The following is a 24,679-nucleotide window of genomic DNA, read 5'->3' as shown; positions in this document are numbered from 1 at the left end:
TAGCAGGCAGTACAAAGAGAATAAACACCTGGGTATTTCAGAATTGTTTGCATGAACTACATGCCCAGCAAGCTCTGCCAGAGCCTATCTCCTCTCCATCCTTTAACCCCTTGCTCTGTTTTTACCTGAAGACCAAAGTGAGCGGGGATGTTTACATGGCAAAAGGTACCCTGATTTTGCCGATAAGCCCAAATGAAATTAGCAAATGCAAGCAACTCACACATGATGCTTGTTCTATGAAAGAACGAACTGGCGATACAAATTCTAACATTCCACCTTCTCACCTTCTGACCCAGAATCACATTTCTCCCCTAATCCTTGCTGCGGTTAATTGATGAGGAGGGAAATGCACTCTTAGCATGCTCAGAAGCTATTCCACGTGTTGCAGGGTTTAACAGTGACCATGGGCAGGGGGGAACAGCTTCAGAAGAACAGTCATGGTTGAGACTGAATCCTGGATTTACATATTTAGAAAGCGGAAAGTAGAATGATGCAGAGAATCAAAACCTGAGAAATCTGGTGGAGGAATACAAGTCACATATTCCACAGAATAATCCCCTTTACTATAAGACAGTTACAGGGAACGCTTATTTCAGATATTTATTCTGAAGGTATACTAACTGCTCTGAATTTATAATGTTGACGCTTTTCGTACCTGAGACCCACCTATGACCCCCAAACTACAAAATAGGCAGGAGCACTTTTAATATTTCGTTTATTTAATTTGAAGTATGCACATGCCATATTTCCATATAAATATTCCCAGGATGTCTTACATAGGAAGATTAAAGCACAACCACAAAAGTGTTATGTTCGAGCAGTGGCGTAGCGTGGGGGGTGCAGGGGGGGCCGCCCGCCCCGGGCGCAACATCTGGGGGTTAGGGGGTGCAAATCCACAGGTTAGGGGGCGCAAATCCACGGGTTAGGGGGTGCAAATTACTTGCCTTGCCCCGGGTGCTGACAACCCACACTACGCCACTGTGTTCGAGTTCCTCTGTCTGACAGTGTCTACCCCCTTCTTCACCTTCCATAAATTCTTTTTATCCTAATAAACATAAACAGAGGGAAACAGCCATCACAACCCATGAGTGGTCCTCAGTAGACCGGGTCACGATCCAGTTACTGGGTGCAGCTGGCTGGTTGAAAGTCAATGCTCTGAAGCTGCCCTGTTTTTTCCTCAAAAAAAATACAACCTAAGACACAACACACCTCACAAACTGCTTAGCTAACGCATTCCACAAATACCTAAAGCAATTGGGGAATATCTATATCCAAGTGGGGATGCTGACCATCTCAGGTAAATTCTGGGAATGTCTAAAACTCATAAATATGCATCTGGACCTTGCTCAGTTATATGTGACTGCAAATAACCAGAAGACATGCAATTCCCACTACGAGTGACAGGCTAGCATATAAATGCTAGGAAGATGTTGGTTATCCACTAGATACTGCAAATGGGTCGTATATTGCATACATATGGACTCCAGATAGAGATATAACAGAGCCACATTTAAAGAACAGTTCTCCTGTGAAGAATTGTGAGGCTGTTGTTTATCACCTACCCTACGCACAGCTCAGCACCCTTAAAAATCACATATCTCAAGATTCTTGGGAGGGGCAGAGCAAATGTACTTTAAATGTATGCTGTACACACTGCCCCAGTGACGCCATTTGTATTCCATGAGTTTTGGGTCCTTCTTGCATATCCTATCCGTACATGTGCACACAATGGACATATATACCTGATCGTAGACTCTAGTCCACAACCACGTTGGCCACCGCTGACCTGTTTGCCTTTCAGTTTCATTCAGATATTTGGACACAAATATGAACACAGATCAAACTTGCGGCATTTGCCTTGACAAATTCATGTAAAACTTAAAACCCGCAAATTGAGCTTACTTCTACAACACACACGCCAATGAGAAAGTCCAGTCCAGTTGTAGCAATGGTTCCTCAGGACTAAGTCCCATCGGTCCTAACAGGACTTACTTCCAAGTAAGGATGCTTAGCCTTGAGGCCAAGAAAGATAACACAAATATGCTTCGCTTCAGTTTAACAGGCTTGTGCCCATTTTCATAGCCGCCGTCAGATCAATCAAAGGACCAGACCATCGAAATCTGCCTTGTATTGAAAGCAGGGAAACATTTCTTGCCCTACCTGGAGATGCCAGAAATTTAACCTGGGACCTTCTGAGCTCATATACTGATATCAGAACCGAGGAACAACTTTGATGGAGTGACTCCAGATTGCTCCCAGAAATGGGAACATCCTTTCCATTATGTTCATGTTTCAAAGCACACCTAATATTGTCCTCTCCCACTGTTTCTCATTACAAATATTCAGCAGCATTGTTTAAATGAGCAGCGATATTTGTGTAATGCCAGGGACCAAATGGTAATCTTAGAAGCACATGCGGATTCTCTCCAAAGAGTAATATACGGCTGGCACATCCACGATTATCTAGCCTGTTGAGATGGCTTGTAAGGAGAATCTGGACCCACCGGTCATTTTTTTCATACGCGATGAGCACAGCTCCACTGAGGTCAACGAGTCGGGCTTACTCCGAGTAAGTGTGCATAAAACAGCAGTCTCAAATCAGCTGCTGTTTCAGTGAGCATGAAGGCAAGTGCAAAACATTGATAGCCCAACAATCTCAGCACTGGAGAGAGGTTCTAACGCACTTACAGCCATCTCACGTTAAGAATGTTCATTGAGTCCATCAGGCTTCAAATGCCCAACCTGAACATGGAAGCAAACTGTTTTTGAGCTCAGCAGTTGCTAACCTGTGCTGCATTTTAGATTGGGGTTGCACAGAATATGTGGATCAGGGTTTCCATTGCCTTCACATCCCCAAAACCCTGGAGAGCAGCTGCCAAGGCAGTGTAGGTGATATTGAAATGCATGGACCATTAGTCTAACTCAGTAGAACACAGCTTGCTCCAGCACACATATATGTGTGTGTGTGAATATGAATATAAATACTCACCCACACACAAACAAACAAACAAACAAACAAGGTATGTATATTTGACTATGTCCCCTCTTGGGAGATGCAAATGTGCTCACAATATTATTACACAAACAATGACTACTGATCTGAAGGGCTAAATATTCCATTCAGTATCAGAGGCAGCGTGACAGGGTGAATGCCCTTTGCTTTGGAGGAAAAGCAAAAAACAGAGCTTCTTGCACTTATAAAATTAATTATGTTTTTAATTTGTATGCCACTTTTGCACGCATGCACACACACAAACACATACACGAGCAAAGAAATCACACTCCAAGTGGCTTACAGAAAAGAAACAGAGATGCACGTCAAACGAGCACTACAATAACCATTTCATTATAACATAGGGAAACAATAGCAAATAGAATGGCATACCCACCCCCCTGGAAAAAAAACCCCACCACATTCCAATACTATAAATATAGCAACAAGCAGCATCTAATAGCAAAATTAACAAGGGAGCTTCATAGTTTCACCTTAGTCCTAGAAACACTCACAGTTCTTCAGGCCTGGTTTGTTTTCCGGAGAAGTCTGGCTGGCCAGTGTGAGAAATGGGATTGTAAACTAGCTGGGCCTGAACCAGCAAGCCACTCCTTATACGCTGTACTTGGGGAATCCAGGGTTCAAATCCTGGCTCAGGCATGTAATGCACTGGGTGACCTTGGGCCAGTCACAGTCTTTTGGCCTAACCTACCTCACAGGGTTGGTGTGACTGGGGAAAAATGGGAAGAGACCTGCATGTACCGCCTTGAGCTCCTTAAAGGAAAGGAGGAATTGAAATGTAATAAGGAAATAACCACACTTTTCAACAAGCCCACATTAAATCCCAGCTTAAAAATAAAGCAAAACTTGTGTTTCCTACTGTTGGGCTTAGGTGAGAGTTTATGTGAGCTCCCATACCTAATTATATAGAGAGAGGCTTCCCAAAGCCATAGTCTGAGCATTTACTGGGGGATCATAATTTTGCTCTGTGTTCCTTACCATGCATGCTGTGGTCCTGCACACAGAGTTCCAGTTCAAGATGACACAGAAAGAGATAAATATTAGAATCGTTCTACTAAGGAGAGCATCAGTCGCAAGTGGAGTTTCAGACCTAAGCACCACACATCCACGTTCTTAAGCAAAGAACTAGGACATCTTTGCAAAAGGGTTCCCTTACTCCCTTACTTATTTAAACTGCAGCTGCACAATATGGTTAGTTGCATTTATTCATTGCTTTTACCCCAAGGAAAAATGCCTGGAAGCGCCTTACAAATCCACAAAAGGCCAAACCAGCCTTGACCATCATTTTCACACCAAAAGCATTGGAAACATCGGAACCAGCTGCCCAAACGGCGATGTGGGGAAGCGCATAAAACACGCACACGAAAACACACACGGATCCATTTCGGAGGAAGTTTTAACCCTTTCCTTCTCAGAGGGATTCCTTCTCCTCCTCCTCCAAATTATTTTTAGAAAATAAACCTACTCGCCTCAAGGAGAATCGCTGCGTTTAATTCCCAGCCCCCAGTAAATCTCGCTGGATCCACAACAAGCCCTTTCAGCAACGTCCATTTGTTTTCAAAAGCAATGGAATTACTTAATCGGAAGAGGTTTGAATGCAATCTTCATCTCACGCCGAAGTCAATGTCATAACTCCCATTTCCTTTGACTGGCTGTGCCTTCCACGCAGCCCCTTCTAAACACCCAACCCTCTGGCGGTCTAAAATCCCTAGAAACCAAAGGCTTAACCGGTTTGTGAATCGGGTTATTTGTTACCTATCAGTCTGGGGTGTTTGTTTTGTTTTATTTGCAAATTACCAGCCATGTTGCATCGAAAGGAGACGTGAGCTACATACCAACACGCTGTCCTGGGAGCCTGGCTCGGCTTGATCTCTTCCCCTCCCCCCACTAAAATCCATATATTTAGACACACTCCACTTTCATCACCCCAGTTATTATTATTTTTAAAGCCAAGCCCATATCACCTCTCCATCCCGGCATGGTTCTTGCGGAGGTCGCCCGCGCGTTTGCGCATCTCCGTCTGCCCGTTGCATTCGTCCTCCAGCTGTGTGTTTGTGTCTCGTTGTGTGTGATCCCTATGCAAGAATTTAATTCCCAGGCTGAAGTGGAAGCCCGAGCACGCCGCCGTCCTGCAGTATCGCCGCCCGCGCCGGCTCGATCGTCTCCCTCCCCCGTTTCAATTCTTGCAAACCTTTCCAGATTTTTTTTCCCCTTCAAAGCATCGACTTTGCAAGAAAAGCGATTCGTGCAAGCAACTCTCTCTCATCTTCCCTGATTCCTTAGCCTCCAAAAACACTCACACACACACACACGCTCCAATCTCCTGTAGCCCAACGGGAATGGGGTGAATAATCTATGGATGGGGTGACCCGTAGCTTCGAGGGCGCAGGGTTGCCTTACCATTGCAGTCCCGAGGTGGAGATCCCACGATCGGCAGCTGGACGCCCTTGGATCTCCAGCCGAAGAAGGCGAACTGCAGTCTTGTCTAGAGCAGTCCCCGGCGGCTGGGGCTCCTTTAGCGAAACGAGAGAGATTTCAAAAGGGTCTTTCCTCCCCACGGCTTGGCGAACAGCTGCTGCAATGGCATCAGTGCATTGCAGTGCAAAAACAAAACAAAACAAAAAACCGTCCAGACAAGCAGAGAAAGAGATGTGTGTGTGCTCGCTATTATTATTTTTTAAATAAATAAATCAGAAATCAACTCGGCTACCAAGGAATTAACATTCACTCCCAGTCCTCAGCGCTGCCTAGCGCCTTGAAACGAGGGACCAGGAGTTGCCACGCCGTTGGGACGTGCCCGCGAAGGCATTTGCCTCAAAAAAAAATATTTATACTGAGGGTGGTGCGCTTTGTGGGTTTTTAAAACTTATTTCCTTTGAAATGGAGTGGTTTTTGAAAATTATATCATTTCCTTGCTTCGCGCTATTTTTTTTTTTTTTTTAAAGAGAGGGTTTGATCCCGATCAAGCAAGATGCGAAGCCGAATCCGGATCTAACAAGACATCGCTTGGAAGGTCTCTGTGCGCAAACCTGCCCAAGCAGGACTGCCCGGCTCTCGCGCGTCCTGCAGAAAAATTGCCAAGCTTTTCCTCGCCCTGCAAAGAGAGGGGAGGGGGAGAGAAGGGGGGCAGGCGATGGGAAGAGGCCTGAGCCAATGGCTTGAGAGGGGTAGAGAGGGAAGAGCCAATGGGCTGGAGGGAGAGGCGTGGCCTATTCAAACCAGCTGTTTAAGTCAAACTCTTGGTATCCAAAACTGCGTCCAGATTCTTTCTCTCTGAGTTAAAGGTTGCGCGGAGCTGGAAAGTGGATGATAGCTTCATGAGGACTGCCGGCATGAAAGTCTTCTTTGACTTTGAGAAAGAGAAAGAGAATATCAATCCATCAGTTTACGGTACTAGCCAAAGGCCATGACAAATCAGTATCATGCCATCAGTTTAAAATTTAACTCAAACAGCTGCAAATAAAAACAGCAGCCAAGACAACTGATAACAGCAATACCAACACATTGTTGTTTAGTCGTTTAGTCGTGTCCGACTCTTCGTGACCCCATGGACGAGAGCACGCCATGCACTCCTGTCTTCCACTGCCTCCCACAGTTTGGTCAGACTCATGCTGGTAGCTTCGAGAACACTGTCCAACCATCTCATCCTCTGTCGTCCCCTTCCCCTTGTGCCCTCCATCTTTCCCAACATCAGGGTCTTTTCCAGGGAGTCTTCTCTTCTCATGAGGTGGCCAAAGTATTGGAGCCTCAGCTTCACGATCTGTCCTTCCAGTGAGCACTCAGGGCTGATTTCCTTCAGAATGGATAGGTTTGATCTTCTTGTGGTCCATGGGACTCTCAAGAGTCTCCTCCAGCACCATAATTAAAAAACATCAATTCTTCGGCAATCAGCCTTCTTTATGGTCCAGCTCTCACTTCCATACATCAATACCAACACTGTTAAAGGTAAAGAAACTCCTGACCGTTAGGTCCACTCTGGGGTTGCGGCGCTCATCTCGCTTTACTGGCCGAGGGAGCCGGCGTACAGCTTCTGGGTCATGTGGCCAGCATGACTAAGCCTCCTCTGGCAAACCAGAGGAGCACACGGAAACACCGTTTACCTTCCCGCTGGAGCGGTACCTATTTATCTACTTGCACTTTGATGTGCTTTTGAACTGCTAGGTTGGCAGCAGCAGGGACTGAGCAACGGGAGCTCACCCCATCACGGGGATTCAAACCGCCGACCTTCTGATCAGTGAGTCCTAGGCTCTGTGGTTTAACCCACAGCACCACCCATGTCCCACCAACACAGTTACGCTGATTAAATTTCAGTTTAGACCTCGGAAAACCCCTTAGAATTCACTGCAAATTTATTCAGTTCCTAATTTTCCAATTGTTGTTGTTGTTGTTATTATTATTATTATTATTATTATTATTATTTCGCCACTGGAGAAAAAGAGCTACTTTAGGTGTCACTAAGACATTGTTGTCACACAAGAGCCCCTGAACTCTTTCTATCAGGGAGAGCCTGTTTTAGAAAGTGCCTCTTTGGATCATTGCGTAAAGGACAAGTGGACATATAATGAGGAATATCTTCTACCTGAGGCTGAAAAAGAGATTGTATATAACTATATATAGATACAATGGGAAGAGGAGGAGTCACACAGTGTGGTTTATTCTCAGTGAAAATCATCAGTGCCCTTTACTCTGACTGGTCATTAAGTTTTGACTTCAGATTTCCACTCAGTCTGTGGAATTCAAGTACTGCTCTTGAACATTCAAGAGATTCCTGATCTCTATAGTTCCTTTTCTGTGCCCTGAGAGTATGACTCCAACCCAATCATCCTTTTATAGGACTATACTTGAAATTTATAGCATTCTAGAGGTTTGCTGTGTTTTCCAAATGATAATTAAGATCAGAAGAACCCCAGAGAGCTAGTGTGGTGCAGCGATTACAAGACCCAGGTTCAAATCTCCACTAGGCCCTGAATCTCACTGGGAAATCATAAGATACCTACTCTTCCTCTGTTTAACCTTCCCCAGGGACACGGGTGGCTCTGTGGGTTAAACCACAGAGCCTAGGACTTGCCGATCAGAAGGTTGGTGGTTCGAATCCCCAGGACAGGGTAAGCTCCTGTTACTCGGTCCCTGCTCCTGCCAACCTAAAGTTTGAAAGCACATCAAAGAGCAAGTAGATAAATAGGTACCACTCCAGTGGGAAGGTAAATGGCGTTTGCTTTCGTTCGCCAGAAGCGGCTTAGTCATGCTGGCCACATGACCCGGAAGCTGAACGCCGGTTCCCTCGGCCAATAAAGCGAGATGAGCACCACAACCCCAGAGTCGGCCATGACTGGACCTAACAGTCAGGGATCCCTTTACCTTTACGTTTTTACAGAGTTGTTGTGAGGATAAATTAAGGGGAGAGAACTGTCCATGTACAGTGGTACCTCGGGTTACAGATGCTTCAGGTTACAGACTCCGCTAACCCAGAAATAGTACCTCAGGTTAAGAACTTTGCTTCAGGATAAGAACAGAAATCATGTGGCGGCAGCAGGAGGCCCCATTAGCTAAAGTGCTGCTTCAGGTTAAGAACAGTTTCAGGTTAAGAACGGACCTCCAGAACGAATTAAGTTCTTAACCCGAGGTACCACTGTACTGTATGCCACTTTGAGATCCTTAGAGGATACATATGAGTAAATATTTGACTTATAACTGTTTTTCTTTTCGGATGGCAGTAGTTCCGACCTTCACAGACTTGATATCGATAAGCAGCACAGAAAGCGGGAAACATTATATGTGAGCACCATCATTTGTGTGGGGATCTCAGGCAAGACTTCCCATTGGCAAAGAAGCAGGGAGGTGATTTGTACGGGGGAAGGAAGGTTGTAGCTTAGAGTGTAAAAACATAAAAGAAGTCTGCAGAATCAGGCCAATGGCCCATCAGAGCAGCCACTTTGAAAAAAAGGATGCTGGACTTAGATGGGCCATTGGTCGGATCCTGTGGGGCTCTCCTCTTGTTCTTTTCTCCAAGAGCGTTAGCAGTGGTGGTGGTGTCTCCCTTTCCTATATTTACGTTCTTAACCTGCTTCAGAGGTTAAGTTGTGGGTGAACATATCATTTGCCACAGCTCTTGTTTATTCACAGGCCAGAACAGAACTGAACTGAAGGGTTCAGCCAGCCTGCTTATATAGAGCTCAACTACAATGCAACAGTAACAACTTTCTGTCAATATCCAATCACTGAACGTCACTTTCAATTCCTTATTTGCATATGCGGATCTGAGTGAAAACTATCTACAGTATCCCCCTGCTGGCCCAGGGTGAGAACTTCAGTACATAACAACTTAAAAAAGACAACAAAATGATTTGGACTCCTTGGCAGGGTTTGAATAAACATCCACAAATATATTAGTAGAATATATGATAGATAAGTACAATTTTATAACATGCAGAGAATAATATGTTGAAATAAATCAGAGAGGGGAGCTGAGGGAAGTCTTTAGTGGGTGGGAGTGGGAGGGATGGGGAAAGTAAAAAGGGGGGGATGTAATTAGATATATGGATTGAGAATTTGTTCTGCTAAAATTGTTTAATAAAAATATTATTATTATTTTTAAAAAGAAACTAAAACTATCTGGCTCTGCTTGCCATAGGCTCTGGGTCAATCTGCCTTTGGGTTCCCTGTCTCCCACCCCATTCATTGCAATGGGCAGCCAATGATTCTTCGCTATATTTGCAAGGAACAATGTTATTCAAAGGCACTATCTGGACCAGTACTGTAATTGCTGGGTAGCAATCTTAAATATTGTCTTTGTCCATGGAGTTTTCTTGGCAGGGATACTGGAGTGGCTTGCTGGTTCCTTCTCCAGGTGGATCACGTTTGGTCAAAACTCTCCACTATGACCTGTCCATCTTGGGTGGCCCTGCACGGCATAGCTCATAGCTTCTCTGAGTTATTCAAGCCCCTTCGCCATGACAAGGCATTGATCCATGAAGAGTCCAGGAGACTCTTGAGAGTCCCATGGACTGCAAGAAGATCAAACATCTCCATTCTGAAGGAAATCAGCCCTGAGTGCTCACTGGAAGGACAGATCCTGAAGCTGAGGCTCCAAGACTTTGGCCACCTCATGAGAAGAGAAGACTCCCTGGAAAAGACCCTGATGTTGGGAAAGATGGAGGGCACAAGGAGAAGGGGACGACAGAGGACGAGGTGGCTGGACAGTGTTGTCGAAGCTAGCAGCATGAGTTTGACCAAACTGCAGGAGGCAGTGGAAGACAGGAGTGTCTGGTGTGCTCTGGTCCATGGGGTCACGAAGAGTCGGACACGACTAAACAACTAAACAACAATCTTAAATCTGTCTAATCAAAATTGATATTGCTTCAGTGCATTACGGTAATGTGTAGCACTAGAAGCCTGTCTCCCACTGTCTCTCCAGCCCCCCCCCCCCAGGTTAAGCTGCCTTCAAATGAATAAAAGACAATGAGCAGCTCGACCTTCGGGTTTTCTGTCCGTCTAGCCAGAAATCAATATTAGGAACATGATAAAAAAGGTGATAGCCAGAGGGGTTCATGGAGAATGATGTGAAAGGGCGGTAGATGACCTTTTGGCAAAGACACAGGGGGTTGCAGGGAAAATAGATCGTGCCGGGGAAGGGGGGAGGAATGGTTTCTTTTTAGAAGATAGGTGGGTTGCAACTTTTCCCAACCTGGTGCCCTCCAGATGTTAAAGGATGCCATCTCTGGTCAGCCCCAGCCAGTGAGGTTGTTGGTCAAGGATGAGAGGTAGCCAAGCAACTTCTGGAGGGTCGCTGGTTCCCATCTCTACTGTGTATCTTCCTATATGCATAAAAATGTATCCAGCAGCCTCCATTGGTGGATTTGTAGTGTCACATCACAATTCTGGATCTGCACGAAGTCTATTGACTTCAATTGTTTAGGCCAGCAACATAGGTGTTAATGTGTTTTAATTTATTTTCCTGTTAACTATAATCATCTTCAAATGCCTTTAGCTGTTTGTAATCTTCTAAAAGAGATTATTTTCAGGCCGAGGGCCTTCTGGAGGTTTTCTCCCTGTGAGAAGTGAAGTTACAGGGAACCCTGTGGAATGCCCTCCCACCAGATGTCAAGGAAATAAACAACTATCCGACTTTTAGAAGACATCTGAAGACAACCCTGTTTAGGGCAGTTTTTAATGTTTGAAGTTTTATCCTGTTTTTAAGTTTCTGTTGAAAGCTGCCCAGAGTGGCTTTGGAAATCCAGCCAAGCGGGCAGGATAGAAATATATTATTATTATTATTATTATTATTATTATTATTATTATTATTATCATCATCATCATCATCATCATCATTATTATTAACATTCCTTGTAAACTGCTTAGCGGTTTACTGCAGTCAAGTGGTACCGTATTTTTCGCTCTATAAGACGCACCAGAACACAAGACGCACCTAGTTTTTGGAGGAGGAAAACAAGAAAAAAAAATATATTCTGAATATCAGAAGCCAGAATAGCAAGAGGGATTGCTGCGCAGCGAAAGCAGCAATCCCTCTTGCTGTTCTGGCTTCTGGGATAGCTGTGCAGCCTGCATTTGCTCCATAAGACGCACACACATTTCCCCTTACTTTTTAGGAGGGAAAAAGTGAGTCTTATAGAGCAAAAATACGGTATATACATTTTGTTAGATAAAGAAATAAACTTGGGAGGAAATTATAGAAGATCCTTCTGGGATTCCTAGCATGTCCATGCATAACGGGGGGCTCAATGGTCTCTAGAAAGCAACTCATCCCCCCCCATTTAACTATCTTTAAATTGATTTTGCCCATCCCAATATCTACTAACCTCTTATGATTTCAGATGGCATTCTTATGTAGACATTTGTCTAACAAGTACACAATTCTTTTACGGGCCCACACACTTTTCGTGTGTGTAGATTTCATTTGCAGTTAGACTGCACTATGGGCTTTATAGTCTTAGGCAGGGCTCAGCAAAAAATTTCAGCAGGGGGCAGGTCCACTGTCCCTCAGACCTTGTGGGGAGAGGGCGGATTATATTTTTTGGGGGGGAAATGAATTATTTTCGCCCACCTGCAAAGAGGCCTGAAGATGCTTCACTTTAGCTGTCCCAGTTTTCATCCCAATAGCTGCAGCTGGGTTTCTCCAGCCAGCCAGGCACCATGGCGGAGTAGGAGACTGCATTGACCAGCAAAGACAGAAGCAGCAGCCCCGGCGGAGGAGAAGAACTGAGGCAGGGGAACTGGGGCGTCATCGAATCTTTTACCCACTGCTTGCTGCTACTGCTTCCTGAGAGGCACTGCGGAGAAGAAGAAGAAGAAGAAGAAGAAGAAGAAGAAGAAGAAGAAGAAGAAGAAGAGGAGGAGGAGGAGGAGGAGGAGGTGTAGTAGTAGTTTGGATTTGATATCCCACTTTATCACTACCCAAAGGAGTCTCAAAGCGGCTAACATTCTCCTTTCCCTTCCTCCCCCACAACAAACACGCTGTGAGGTGAGTGGGGCTAAGAGACTTCAGAGAAGTGTGACTGGCCCAAGGTCCCTCAGCAGCTGCATGTGGAGGAGCAGGGAAGCGAACCTGGTTCACCAGATTACGAGTCCACCACTCTTAACCACTACACCACACTGGCTCTCCAGTGACAACCCACAAGTGGCGGCTATGGCCACTGCACCATGGGAGGAATGAAGGAGGCAGGCAGGCAGGCAGTGATGAAGAAAGCGTGTCAGGAAGTGGCACGGAAAAGGGGTGCGGAGAAGGAAGGAAGGCCGGACTTAGGGAGAGGGAAGAAGAGCAGAAGGAAAACACAGCAGCAGCCGACAGCTGGCGTCACATGCCCCCTTCACAGAGCCAGCCTGCTGAGGTGGGCAGATGGGCGAGCTGACTCCCGCCATCGACGGGGCCTGGCGTGGGACAAGATTGCTCCATCCCTGAGGAGAAAAGCGCCACTGTGTGAGGGAGAGGAAGGGAGAGGGAAAGAACACCGTTCACAGGCCAGATCTAGAAGGCAATTGGGCCTGATCCAGCCTGCAGGCCTTAGTTTGCCGACCCATGGTCTTAGGGCTGCATAAATGGCTTCTCTCACTGAAACATGGGTTCTGTGATCTTGAGGCTGCATCTGCAACGATGCATAAGCATACAGAGAACTTGTTGGCTTGGGGCTTAATTGATTCTATGAAAGCAAGACAGGCTCTGCAAAATGCCAGAACATCATTCCACAATAGCCGGACGTCAGATCGTGACCCCCAATAATATTTGAAGCAGAATTGGCCCTTTTAGAACCAAAAAACCTCCCCCCATTGATCAATTCGTCCTTTGCTTCCAGCCATCTCTGACACCGAGGTTTCTTCGTCGCATCTTGGCCAGCGTGTTGTTTAATCTGCTTCCTGCATTACGCTCTGCCCAGACAGACCTTTCCAGATTTATTAATGACTGGCTTGTGGCTAAAAGCAGAGGTCTCTCTTCCACTCTGATCCTGGCTTCATGCATCAGCAGGCATTTTCTACCACGGACCGCTCACCTTTCCTCATCGTTTTGACGGTGACAGATGTCTTTCTGATTAGGCTTTCCACCCAACAACGTCCACCCCTTTTCTCCGACACATCTGTCAACGGCGCCGGGTCAAAATCGCTCTTAATCTCTTGACCTCTTTGTGTGATGACCTCTCTGCCTCAGGAAGCCAAGCCATTTTCAAATGGCTTTTCAGCATCTAGTAAAGACTTTTTGCTGTCACACCAAGCCTTGGTGTTACTTTAAGATTTATTAGTATTCAAACCCTTCATTCATTCCATCACTTCAGTCATGCTACATGTATCATTAGAATAATAGAGTTGCAGAGTTGTGGGGGAATCCAAGAGTCATCTAGACCAACCTCCTGCAATGCAGGTATCAACAGCTGAAGAATCCTTGACGGATGGCCATTCAACCTGTGTTGGAAAACGTCCAATGAAAGAAAGACAACCACTTTCCAAGGTGGCCTGTTCCACTTTCAAACAGCTCTAAAGTTAAATCTGTGGGATGTGAAACACAAGAGCAGTCAAGTACAACATTCCTAGAGTGAACATGTTTACACATGGGGAGGAATATTTGTCCAGCCAGCAGGTAAACTTCCTGTTTCTTTCTGGGCTGGGACAGACTTCCTCTGCATGTGACTAGAGGTGAGCATGGCCTCACCTGTGCAGGTAACAACAAAAACACAGGGCAGGGCAGCCATCTCTCTCTCTCTCTCTGACTACATGCATCAAAGAAGCAACATCTGCTTAGCCAAAGATGCTCTCTTGGCCTCCAACCAAGAGAGGACAAAGGGACTGTCTCCTTATGAGATAGTTTCCAGGTGTATGTTAATTTTCTCAGCTAAGTCTGCCTTCTGGGATCCGATTGTGAACAGAATGTGAGTGAGTAAACTCTTTTTATATTTTTATAGAAGAGGGTATTGTGTCTTATCTTTTATGAGGGAATAAGGGGGAAATACCAGAACAGTTATTATAGAGGCTTTAGCGAGCCTGAGCAAACGCATCCGCTGCAAGTTTTAAAAGAGGGCAATGTTACTCTGCTAAATTGTGAACTTGTTTACACAAGTTGGAAAGGCTGTAATCAAACAATATATCCTCTCCTGCATCCCTGAACATTCCCACAAAATCATAACCTCCATAAAAACTTCTCTAAGCACCCCATTTGCACGTTTGTTTGTTTTTGTATACTTCCCTCCAATGCATACTTTTTTCATTGCATTTTTTTCCTGTTGAAAATGTGCACCTTACATGCATTTTAATTGTAAAGCACAAACACGAATGCGCCTTTTGCGTTCTGGGGAAACTGCTTCGCTAAATCTGCCAATGAGTAGAATCCATGCAGCAGTTGTACTCTGACCGACAAGTGAGTTTGAGGCCATCAGACTGAGATTCAGATTGGACCTAGTGTAAGGTTTCCGGAATTTTTTTCAATGAATCCGGGGACACTTTTCAACTTCAGTAGGAATGATAGGATTTTGTGTAGGGACTGATTTGTAAATCCGGGGACTGTCCCCAGGAAACAGGGACATCTGGTTACCTTAACTTTATCCATCCACCCCTCATCTCAACAGGTTGATTACCCCCCCCCCTCCCCATGGATGAGATACTGCTGTGGAGCGATACCTGATGCGATGATGCAACTGTATGGAGACGGCCGCACAGGAAATATCAGGAGTTACAGGTGCCCCAAAGAACGACTGAAAATACAGGTAATTTTGCTACAAGGGAAAACAGTATCACAACATAATTTCACTCAGCCCAGCTTTAAAGAGGGATGGTGGAAAATAGCCTGCCTAAGAGCTGCATTTTAACCTCATTTTGTCTGTGGTAACCGTTATTTCCCTCTCTGACAGAAAATGGGACAGAAGGTTTCTTCTAGCCTTTAACTCTGTCACGAAAGACAATCTTGTTGCTGAATTTTCCAGCAAGGAGCTCAAACCGTCAACAGTCGCTGCGGCATTAACAGCGGGTTTCTGTGATCAACAATCTGTTTTCCGAGCCAGCAGGCTCCTATGGCTACGTCTGTGTTTTATTTTATTTTGCCCTGTAAAACAAGCCGTTCCATTAAGAGCTCTGCCATTAAGAGCTATATGTGTGCGTGTGTGCAGTTGTGTGTCTAAATGGGCATAATGGTCTGGAAATCCCAAAAGAGAGCTTCAGAAATGAGCTGGTGCACTGATTGTCAAAGATATTCCCAGTTTGTGTGTGTCTGTGTGTGAATTTGCACAAACCCCTGGTTAGATTCACAGAACTGGATGGGACCTCAGGGCTGCTCAGCCTCTCCAGTTGCTATTAGCCTTCATAGCTAAATTCAATTTGCTTATCAAAAAGCTTGAGAGCAACATTTGTGTTGCTCCCAGGCATGTTCCTCTCCAAGCGTCAACCAGACTGAGACCTGCTCAGCTTTACCAATAAAAGAATGCTCTGATGGGATCAATATCAGGCTAACCCAGGAAGTTGTCAGTGCACCAACAACTGCCCTGGAAAAAGCCAGCTTCAGACACCTGTTCTGCCCCCTTCCCCCAATTTCAGGCAGCAGGATCTGAAAGAGACCGCCATCTTGATTTCGCATTTGAGACCTGCGGCATAGGGCGTGTCATGAATGAGCCAGCCCCCAGAGACGGTTTGCAGCCAGCTCCTAGGGAAGGGTTACTGCCAATTGAAGGAAGCAGTCAGGAACAGAGAGGGTTAACTGCCAGGCAGGATGAGCACCTACTAGTGCCAACTCCCCCGCCCCTGGGAATTCCAGCTGATAAGGGAACGGAGAAGAGGAGAGCGAGCTGGAATGCAGTCAAAGCTCGCTGGAAGCACAAATAGGCAGGAAAGAGTTAAGAGACAACCTCTCAGAGAATGGAGAAGAAGAGGGAGCTGAGCCCTCCCAGTCCGAAGTCTCGACGAATGGGAGGGCTGCAAGATAGGAAGCAATACAAATGACATACAAAGCTAAAGTTCAGTTGCTTCTGGTCATGCCGGAAGCAGTCTTCAGAAGGGTCACCATGATTGATGATGGTGGAGGCTGTGTTAGAGCCGCCTCTTCTGATGTTCTTGCTCAGTGCCGGATTTACGTATAAGCTAAACAAGCTATAGCTTAGGGCCCTACTCTATTTGGGGGCCCCAAAAAATTTAGAGGGGAAAAAATCTGGATGTACATTTCCAAAATATAAGTTAAAAAACAAATAAAATAAAACCTACATACAGCAACAGTTGTTGTGTAGGCTCCTATGATGCAAGTAATGGGCCCACCTGCTAGCCTGCTCCCTAAAATATCACTGGTTTGTTCATTTCTATATATAGGGTGCCTACGTTCTGCTAATTATACTTATTAGTAGTTTGCGTTATATATTTACACCTATTGTTGTTTTACGCTATAGCAAGTTTCTAGAGACTAGATTATGAGTCTTTGTAAACTTCGTTTCTAAAGGAACTTTTATTATTGCCAAATGCCAATGTGTTTGCATTATTAAGTTTGTTATGAATATAAAATCATTTTAAGTTAGAGCTTAATTATTATTTCACTATTAATATACTTTTTCTTAATTGCATTTCACTATTAATATACTTCTTCCTCATTGTATTTCAGTTCAGCAATTGCTTTGATAAAATACATATTTTCCTATGTGCAAATAGATACTCATTAGGTCCATAAATCAACATATAGCATATATTCAACACAGAAAACAGTGACAATTTGTTGTTGACAAAGGACAGCTGGACATATAAAGGGCCCCATTACCTTCAGTAGCTGAGGGCCTCATCCAACCTGTTCTTGCTCCTGATCTACAAGGTATTTTGGAAAGGCATCCTCTCTCGACTTTTCCCCTCTAGCATAGGCTGTTCTCCGCCAGGTAATCTGAAAAGAGAAGCTTCATACAGTGACAGCCTATTCTTCAGATATATTCCAGAGGTTTATTCCTTTTGACTATGAATTGCTGCCTCATCATTTATTGATAGCCACTGGAGCACTGCTGTCGTCCAAACGCAGGTTTTTAATTATGGCATGAATTTTTCACAAGGGGGGTGAAGCTGGGAGGGGGGTGAAGTTTGCAGAGCTCTGTGCAATGCTTAACTTAAGTTGTCAGAGAGATCTGTCCCCACCCATGGAGGGATCGGCTTGTCAGTGCTGATCCAGCTCACAGTTACATTTCATTTTCTATTATTATTATTATTATTATTATTATTATTATTATTATTATTACAAAGCAACCAACCAACAGTGACCCCACAAAGAATTTGATACCTCTGGTATCCTTTGATGATGATGATAATACAGTGGTACCTCGGTAAAGTACTTAATTCGTTCTGGAGGTCCATTCTTAACCTGAAACTGTTCTTAACCTGAAGCACCACTTTAGCTAATGGGGCCTCCAGCTGCCACCGCTGCACGATTTCTGTTCTCATCCTGAAGCAAAGTTCTTAACCCGAGGTACTATTTCTGGGGTAGCGGAGTCTGTAACCTGAAGCGTCTGTAACCTGAAGCTTATGTAACCCGACTGTAATAATAATAATAATAATAATAATAATAATAATAATAATAATAATAATAATAATATTTATTTGTACCCCATCCATCTAGCTGGGTTTCCCCAGCCACTCTGGGCGGCTTCCAACAAAGATTAAAAATGCATTAAAATATCATACATTAAAAACTTCCTTGAACAGGGCTGCCTTCAGATGTCTTCTAAATGTCAGGTAGTTGTTTTTCTCTTTGACATCTGGTGGGAGGGCGTTCCACAGGGTGGGCGCCACTACCAAGAAGGCCCTTTGCCTGGTTCCCGGTAGCTTAGCTTCTCGCAGTGAGGGAACCTCCAGAAGGCCCTCGGAGCTGGACCTCGTTGTCTGGGCAGAACAATGGGGGTGGAGACGCTCCTTCAGGTATACTGGGCTGAGGCCGTTTAGGGCTTTAAAGGTCAGCACCAACACTTTGAATTGTGCTCAGAAACGTACTGGGAGCCAATGTAGGTCTTTCAAGACCGGTGTTATGTGGTCTGTAGTGGCTGTAGTGGCAATGGAGGGATCCCGACACTGGCGGTAAACTGCTATACAGCGCATGTGCGGCATCGCTACATACAGTGCATGCGCCCTACATAGCGACGCCGCACATGTGCCCTACGTGATGACGCCAGCCCCGGGTGTCACAATGCCTTCCTTTGCCTGTGCATAGAGGGGGGTCAAAACTGGGCCCAGACCGAAGGCCAGGCAGAACAGCTCCATCTTGCAGGCCCTCTGGATGGATGTCAAGTCCCGCAGGGCCCTAGTCTCCTGTGATAGAGCATTCCACCAGGTTGGGGCCAAAGCCGAAAAGGATCAGCTCCACATATACCTTGAATTATGTGACAAATTGAGGAGACAGGTGAAAGGTTCTCATATTTCCAAGGTGGATCACAGCATTAGCAAGTGTCTCGAGTCATTTCCAAGCCAGACTGCCTCTCCCAATATGCCCCATGGAGGACCTTAAGGTCCATAATTGCAACACTCTAGAGGTCCCAGGCCCTAAGGAAGTCAGATTAGCTTCAACCAGAGCCAAGGTCTTTTCAACACTGGCTCCGGCCTGGTGGAACGCTCTGTCTCATGAGACCAGGGCCCTGCAGGATCTGATTTCTTTCTGCAGGGCCTGTAAGACAGAGTTATTCTGCCTGGCCTTTGGCTTGGAATCAGTTTGATTCCCTCCCCCTCTTTCTTTTTTCCTTTCTCCTTCTGTGTTGGAACTCCTATTTGGGGACTTCCCTGGCTTTTTTCTGGCCCATGTAGGACCAGTCTGGATAGTTAGCCTTGGTGAAGGCTTGACGTTTTTATCCTCAAAAAAGTTTTTGATTGAGTTTCCACTGAAATGCATTTTAATGTGTCAATGTTGTATTTTAATCTTGTTTTTAAAGCTGTATTTCAATCAATTGTTTTTATATTTGGTGTTAGCCACCCTGAGCCCTATCTTGGCTGGGCAAGGTGGGGTATAAATAAGATTTATTATTATTATTACTAGTTGTCCAAAAACTGTTGGGGATCAGCAACCTTGCATGCCTCCGGTCACCAGAGGGCAGGGTTGAGGCTATCGGTTAGTCAGGGAAAATACGCTTTGTGGTTTTCCACTGAGCTCTGCCCTTTTCTCCTGCTCTCTCTCTTTCTTCTCCTCTTCTGTGAGAATGCCACAAAGGTGTCTCCAGTTGTGCAGTAAAAATCCGAAGCCATCCTTAAGACCATGAAGCAACTGTAAATAAAGAGCTCTTTTGTTTTACCAGTCGGACTCCAGTGTTTTCCCTCCCCCTTTAAGTAATGCTAGTGATGTCTGAATGAGACAGAACGGGTAGTAGGACTGAACAAATCCTGGCAGCTCCAGCTCCCAAGCTTCTCAAACTCTCATGTGCCAACCACTTTTATTTTTAGGACCTAACAAACATATCACTGTCGATATTTCCCCTCAGCAAATCCAGGTTGCCTGGAGAAACACAAGGAGCCCAACAAGCAACAAAAGGGAATATTTTAGTTTGATAGAGTTTAGCTTTTCACCCCAGTGAGTTTTCTCAGGAGGCTCCAATCACATTGATTGGGGGGAGGGATGAAAAAACGATTCTTTTTCATGTGGATCTATGCCTTTGCCTGTGCAAATCCATGATGAGGTCTCAAGTGGGTTGCAGAAAGATCTCTGTGTGTCTGTGTGCTGGGGAAGGTGAAACCCACCACCTCAAAAACTCTTGGGGAAACAGAGTCCTTGCTGGAGGGATGACACTACCTTCTTCTTTAATTTTTTTTTTATTTTCAATGCAAAATTACAACAAAAATTACAAACATTGAATCCAAAATAAAGCTGTACAAACAAGCAAAAAGAAAAAAAACACAAAACACAAGAAAAAACAAATACAACAAACACACAACAAACAAACAAAAAACACACATCTACAAATAAAATCATAGCATCATTCTAATCGTTACATACGTATACACATAATTGACTTCCTTCCTTTGTTCTAAGACCTTGAAATTTTTAAAAAGGTAAAGGGACCCCTGACCATTAGGTCCAGTCATGGCCAACTCTGGGGTTGTGGCGCTCATCTCAATTTACTTGCCGAGGGAGCCGGAGTACAGCTTCCGGGTCATGTGGCCAGCATGACTGAGCCGCTTCTGGCGAACCAGAGCAGCACACGGAAACACTGTTTACCTTCCCGCCGGAGCGGTACCTATTTATCTACTTGCACTTTGATGTGCTTTTGAACTGCTAGGTTGGCAGGAGCTGGGACCGAGCAACGGGAGCTCACCCCATTGTGGGGATTCGAACCGCCAACCTTCTAATCGGCAAGTCCTAGGCTCTGTGGTTTAACGCACAGTGCCACCTGCGTCCCTTTAAAATTTTTACTCTTTCTAAATTGTTGTGTCTAATGTAGATTACCTCTATCTTTATACTTTTTGCACCATTTTTTCTCTTTCTTTAACCCTGCAAAGCTTCATTTGTTACATACCAATATACTTCCTCCAGAACAATGTTTTTTCATATACTCTTTAGCACATCCCCATTCTTTTAATAATTTTTGGTCCGATTGTCCCTGTACGAATGCTGTGTGTCTTGCCAGATGTATATATTCACAAAATTTAATCTGCCATTCTTTCATTGATAGAATTTTTCTCCCTTTCCAGTTTTGTGCTATGAGCATCCTGGCAGCTGTTGTCGCATAGAGGAATACTTTCTTTTGATTGTCAGAAATATCATTTGTGATTATACTTTCAAGGAATGCCTCTGGTTTTTTTTACTAAAAGATATTTTAAACATCTTTTTGATTTCTTCATATATTTCATTCCAAAATTGTTTACTAGGTTGGCATTCGCTGGGGGGATGACAGTATCATCACCTCTGACTTCCCATGGGATCGGTGCTGTTTTCCCATTGCTCCTCCCTCCATGCAAGTCAATGGAGGTAGCTCTCTCCCACAGGGAGAAGAGGTTGTATCCCCAAAAATTAGGGCCAGGGTGAGAAGTCTGCTAGGCATAAAGCAATTTCCTTCATTTCTCATCCTTCCTCTAATGAACTCAGGCTGACTTTCTCAAGATGATGTCATTTTATCCTCATGACAACTCTTAGAGGTCAATGAGGCTCATAGAGAGGTCGAACATGCTATCTTACTCCCTCCTGTTCTCCCAGAGAGGAGACTCGCTTTTTTATCTGTCTTTCTGGTAATAGACTGTCCCCATTTTGACATTGAGATGCGGGTGGCACTGTGGGTTAAACCACAGAGCCTAGGACCTGCCGATCAGAAGGTTGGCGGTTCGAATCCCCGCGACGGGGTGAGCTCCCGTTGCTCAGTCCCTGCTCCTGCCAACCTAGCAGTTCAAAAGCATGTCAAAGTGCAAGTAGATAAATAGATACTGCTCCAGCGGGAAGGTAAACGGCGTTTCTGTGCGCTGCTCTGGTTCGCCAGAAGCAGCTTAGTCATGCTGGCCACATGACCCGGAAGCTGTATGCTGGCTCCCTTGGCCAGTAAAGTGAGATGAGCACTGCAACCCGAGAGTCGGTCATGACTGGACCTAATGGTCAGGGGTCCCTTTACCTTTATTTTGACATTGGGGGACATTGACCTTACTGCCTGGAGCGTTGGTTTGTTCCCACAGCTCCCTGATCACAGCAGAGATTTGCCCTGATAATGCTGCTGAACATATGAACGTGTGGCTGTGTGAGGAAGCCTATCACTCTAATGACTTAGGGCAACAGGATCCTTTGAAGGAAACCAAGCCTTATGTGGAACAGTTTGGAGGTCCTGAGCCTCAAAGAGGTTAGATTGGTCTCAACTAGGACCAGGGCCTTTTCAGTACTGGCCCCAACTTGGTGGAACGCTCTGTCACAAGAGACTAGGGCCCTGTGGGACTTGACATCTTTCTGCAGGGCCTGCAAGATGGAGCTGTTCCCCCTGGCCGTTGGCATGGACTCATTCTGATCCCTTATATGGGATTTAGTATATAAATTTTCCCCTGTTGTTGTTTTTTTGCTGGCCCATGTAGGACCAGCATGGATAACTGGCTCGGGTGACTATCTGATGTTTTCTCCCTTTATGGTCTTGATTTATGGGCTACAACTAAAATGAGACTGCATTTTAAGCTGTATTTTAAGCTGTATTTTAATTAACTGGTTGTTTTTTCTATAATGTTTTATTGTAATTTATATTTGGTGTTTGCTGCCCTGAGCCTGGCCCTGGCCAGGGAGGGCAGGATATATATATAAAAATTATTATTAAAAAACTTATTAGTATTATTAGTATTATTATTATTATTAGTTGAGGGATCACTACAGCATAACAATTTGGAAGGGAGGATCGGTATGAAGGCTTGCAGGACAGAGAGTGGTGCAGCTTATTCCAGATGGACTCCTCCCAAAACAACCTCACAGGGCTATCTACCACATTTTAAGGAAGGTATAGACAAGTTGGAACATGTGCAGAAGAGGGGGACCAAGATGATCAAAGGTCTGGAAACCAAGCCTGATGAGGAACGGTTGAAGGAGCTGGGTATGTTTAGCCTGGAGAAGAGAAGATTGAGAGACACTAGGATAGCAGCCTTCAGATATCTGAAGGGCAGTCACATGAAAGATGGAGCAAGCTTGTTTTCTGCAGCTCCAGAGAGGAGGACTCAAACCAAGGCATTCAGATAATAAGGAATGAGATTCCTACAAAACATTAGGAAGAACCTTCTGACACTAAAAGCTGTTTGGCAATGTAATGGGCTCCCTAGGAAGCTGGTGAACTCTCCACCATTTGGTTTTGTCAGGGAGCTGTGGAGTCTGAATTGGGGAGTGGGGTCAATTAAATGATCCTTGTGTCCCCTTGCAACTCCATGATTCTGTGTCTGAATTGCTGTTGTTTTCTAAAACAATGGACAGCCGAAAGAACCGTGAAATCAGACAAAGATAACCCGAAGTTTTATTAGGGATCTTTGAGCAATCTCTGTGCCAGAAACATTGAACATCAGTGTCTTGTAAACAATCTGTGAATTACAGTCTCTGTTCTTGCTGCAAAATATTGGAATGAAACATATTTGCCTCGCTGCGAATGATTGGCCTCATGGTACTTGGCAGATCTTGGTGGCTATAAAAATTAGCTATTACAAAAGACCCTGGGAAGATGCACAATAAACACTCGTGGATAGTTGAAGACCCTTCTTGATGTACTGGAACAGAATTAAATCACTTGAAGGAGTTTGCCAAGAAATACTACATATCGTACAAGTGCGGCAGAGTTCCCAGCTGCAGTTTCAAGGATGGCAACCTTCGTTCTGCAACAATATTATCTGCATCTTCCCCCCATTTTATTCCGATGAACATAGACTTGTTTTTCCTGAACCAGAAATTCAGTTTGAGATTATATTAAATACACTGGAGGAGTAAACTGCTACAGTCAAATTGATGGTTATTATTATTTAAAGTTATTAGTTGCTAGCTGCCTTACAGGTCTCTAAGCGACATGCGACATGACATGTTTAGGGAAGTTTTTAATGCTTAATGCTATATCATGTTTTTAATATTCAGTTAGGAGCCACCCAGAGTGGCTGGGGAACCCCAGCCAGATGGGCGGAGGATAAATAATAAATTGTTGTTGTTGTTGTTGTTCATTTTAAACGATAAACATAAATACATTACGGTGGTACCTCAGGTTAAGAACTTAATTCGATCTGGAGGTCCGTTCTTAACCTGAAACTGTTCTTAACCTGAGGTACCACTTTACCTAATGGGGCCTCCTGCTGCTGCCACGTGATTTCTGTTCTCATCCTGAAGCAAAGTTCTTAACCCGAGGTAATATTTCTGGGTTAGCGGAGTCTGTAGCCTGAAGTGTATGTAACCCAAGGTACCACTGTACATGATAGGATATATATATATATATATATATATATATATATATATATATATGCAGGTTTTGGTGTCCTCGGGTGTCTTCCCGTGTAAAAGTTGGGGTGTCTAGGCGACGTTTCGACGAGGTCTCACTCGTCATCTTCAGGCTGGTGCTTTCGGCTTCTTGTTACTGGAACAGAGCTCTGTTCCAGTAACAAGAAGCTGAAAGCACCAGCCTGAAGATGACGAGTGAGACCTCGTCGAAACGTCGCCTAGACACCCCAACTTTTACACGGGAAGACACCCGAGGACACCAAAACCTGCATTCCTGTACCCGTGAAAATCTACGAAAGCATATATATATATATATATAT

The 24,679-nt window shown here is 44.7% G+C and overlaps 1 protein-coding gene across 8 annotated transcripts in view; it reads right to left on the bottom strand.

Annotated features, from left to right (window-relative positions):
- The window catches only part of ADCYAP1R1 (ADCYAP receptor type I), a 146,129-nt gene extending 140,047 nt beyond the window's left edge, over nt 1–6,082 (bottom strand). For 7 of the 8 annotated variants that reach the window (XM_081882484.1, XM_081882486.1, XM_081882489.1 and 4 more), the window contains exon 1: nt 5,414–6,082. The gene's annotated coding sequence lies outside the window, so the exon portion shown is untranslated. Of the gene's footprint in view, nt 1–4,977; nt 5,183–5,413 lie in introns of those variants that run through there. The other variant, XM_081882485.1, reaches the window with a different exon arrangement.
- Nucleotides 6,083–24,679: the final 18,597 nt, after the last annotated feature.

Source organism: Podarcis melisellensis (genome assembly GCF_964234715.1).
Source record: "Podarcis melisellensis genome assembly, chromosome: 12".
In the NCBI taxonomy this organism is placed as follows: domain Eukaryota; kingdom Metazoa; phylum Chordata; class Lepidosauria; order Squamata; family Lacertidae; genus Podarcis; species Podarcis melisellensis.
The sequence above is the reverse complement of the archived record's forward strand: the minus strand, read 5'-3'. Positions and strand labels throughout refer to the sequence as shown.